General features: G+C 28.7%; 1 pseudogene; it reads left to right on the forward strand.

The window, feature by feature from the left end:
- The first annotated feature begins 894 nt into the window (after positions 1–894).
- Positions 895–1,013, forward strand: LOC111741880 (annotated as a pseudogene).
- The last annotated feature ends 1,324 nt before the right edge of the window (positions 1,014–2,337 follow it).

The raw sequence follows: 2,337 nt of genomic DNA on the forward strand, positions 1-2,337 counted from the left end.
AGTTATGTATTGCCTATTTCAGAAACATTTCTAATTGAAACATGAAAGGTCAAGAAGTTATATTTAATAATAATAGATAATGTTTATTGAATACTTTGTGTGCCAGGCATGCTTTTAAGTACTTTATGCAAAGTATCTTATTTAAACATCAGAGCAAGCCTATATAATAGGTACTATTATTATCTCTGCTTTCCCGATGAGATAACTGAGTGAACCATATGAGAAAAATGTTTCCAAAGTCACAGAGCTAGTAACAAATTGAGCAATAATTTGAATCAACTGAATCTAACACCAATATACTATACTTAAAACAGCAGCTAGAGTTTCTTCTGCATAGATCATTTAGACAACATAAGGCGATAAAGTAAGTAGATATACATAAAGTGGAGCGTAGTAAATCATGCGAGTCTTTATTGTATTTGTTCAGTTTGCTTCTTCTTGAGAACTAATTATATGGAAGTTGGATCTCATCATCATCTTCCATTTTTTATCATCTTTTCTATAAAAATGTTTATATCCTTACTCTTTTCCAATTAATTTTGTGATATTTCTTTAAGTTTCTTCAAAGTATTTCAGTAATGTTTATTGGATTTATTAAGTTTTTGGTTGCTCTGTAATGTTTTCTGTTTATTTCTTCCTTTTCTGACTTTTTCTCTCTCATCCTTATTCACAGATGACATGATCACCCATAAAAAAAATACAAAGAAATCTGTGAAAAAGCTACTAGAATGAATAAGTGAATTTGCTAAAGTCAATGAATACAAGGTTGATACACAGAAATCAGTTGTATTTCTATATATTAACAATCAATATTTGGAAATTGAAACTTGAAAGGCAATACCATTTGTAACAGCATCAAATAATATAAAATAAAGATAAATTAAACAAAATATGATCTACAGTCATGCTACTCTGAACAAGCCCAATCCCGAGTGATCTCGGAAGCTAAGCAGGGTCGGGCCTGGTTAGTACTTGGATGGGAGACCACCTAGGAAGACCAGGTGCTATAGGTGTAAAAGATAAAATAAAAAAATAAAGGATTGTAAGTTGACAAGTTTCTTGCATCTGTGAGGTCAACCAAGGGTTTCCTTGCTTAAAAAAAATAATAATAATAAAAATAAAATATGTGTAAGACTTTATACCGAAGACTACAAAGCATTGCTTAGAGAAATTAAAGAAGTCTTAAATAAATGTAGAGATATATTATATTCATTAATTAGAATATTAAATAGTGTAAAGAAGTCAGTTCTCTCTAAATTAGTCTATAGACTTAGCAGAATTCCAGTCAAAATTCCCAAAGGCTTTTTGGAGAAATTGTCTAACAAAACAGGAATATTTACATTAACTAATTTCAATATTTACTATAAAACAACAATAAGTAATACAGTGAAATTCTTACATAGTGTTATCAATTAAGCAGCAAAGCATTTAGTCCAGAAATAAAACCTCACAGATATAATAGATTTTTAACGAAAATACCAAAAAGTCAATGAGGGAAAGAATAATCTTTTCAGCAAATCATTAAGTATAATTACATATACACATACAATCGATGAATCTCAACCCTAAACTTGTACTACATATAAAAATTAATATAAATTAGATCACACAAATATATATATGTGTATATATATATATAATATATATATATACACATATATATACATAAAAGATAGAACAATAAAACTTCTAGAGGAAAACACAGAGAAAAAAGTCTTTGTGAACTTGGAAGTGAACTCAAGATCACTAACCTTGCCATAGATTTCTTAAGTAAAACTACTTACACAACACACACAAAATATAGCCATAAAAGAAAAAAAAAATCGACAAATTGTACTTTATTAAAATTAACACTCATATCCTTCAAAACTTAATATTACAGAAATGAAGAGACATCTCAGATTGGAAGAAATATTGCAATGCATTCATCTGAAAATGGACTAGTATCCAGAAATGATAAAGAATTCTTACCACTCAGTAATAAAAGGACAACCTAAATATTTTTTATAGAGAAGATTTGAACAGTCACTTCGCCAAAGATATTTAGGAATAGCAAATAAGCACATAAAAAATAATTAGCATCATCTTTAGAGAAATTCAAACTAAAACCACAATGAGGTATCACTGTATACCCACTAAAATGTCATAATTAAATAGATTGACAATACCAAGTATTGACAAAGATGTGGAGCAAATAAACCCACTCACACATTGTTGATGAAAATGCAAAATGATAAAGACACTTTAAAATACATTTTGAGAGCTTAAAGTGTTTATGTGCAATTCCAATAAAGCACAGAAATTTATACCTAAGTATTCACCCAGAAGGAAAAATGC

Source organism: Pteropus vampyrus, unplaced genomic scaffold (assembly GCF_000151845.1).
Source record: "Pteropus vampyrus isolate Shadow unplaced genomic scaffold, Pvam_2.0 Scaffold82, whole genome shotgun sequence".
Classification (NCBI taxonomy): Eukaryota; Metazoa; Chordata; class Mammalia; order Chiroptera; family Pteropodidae; genus Pteropus; species Pteropus vampyrus.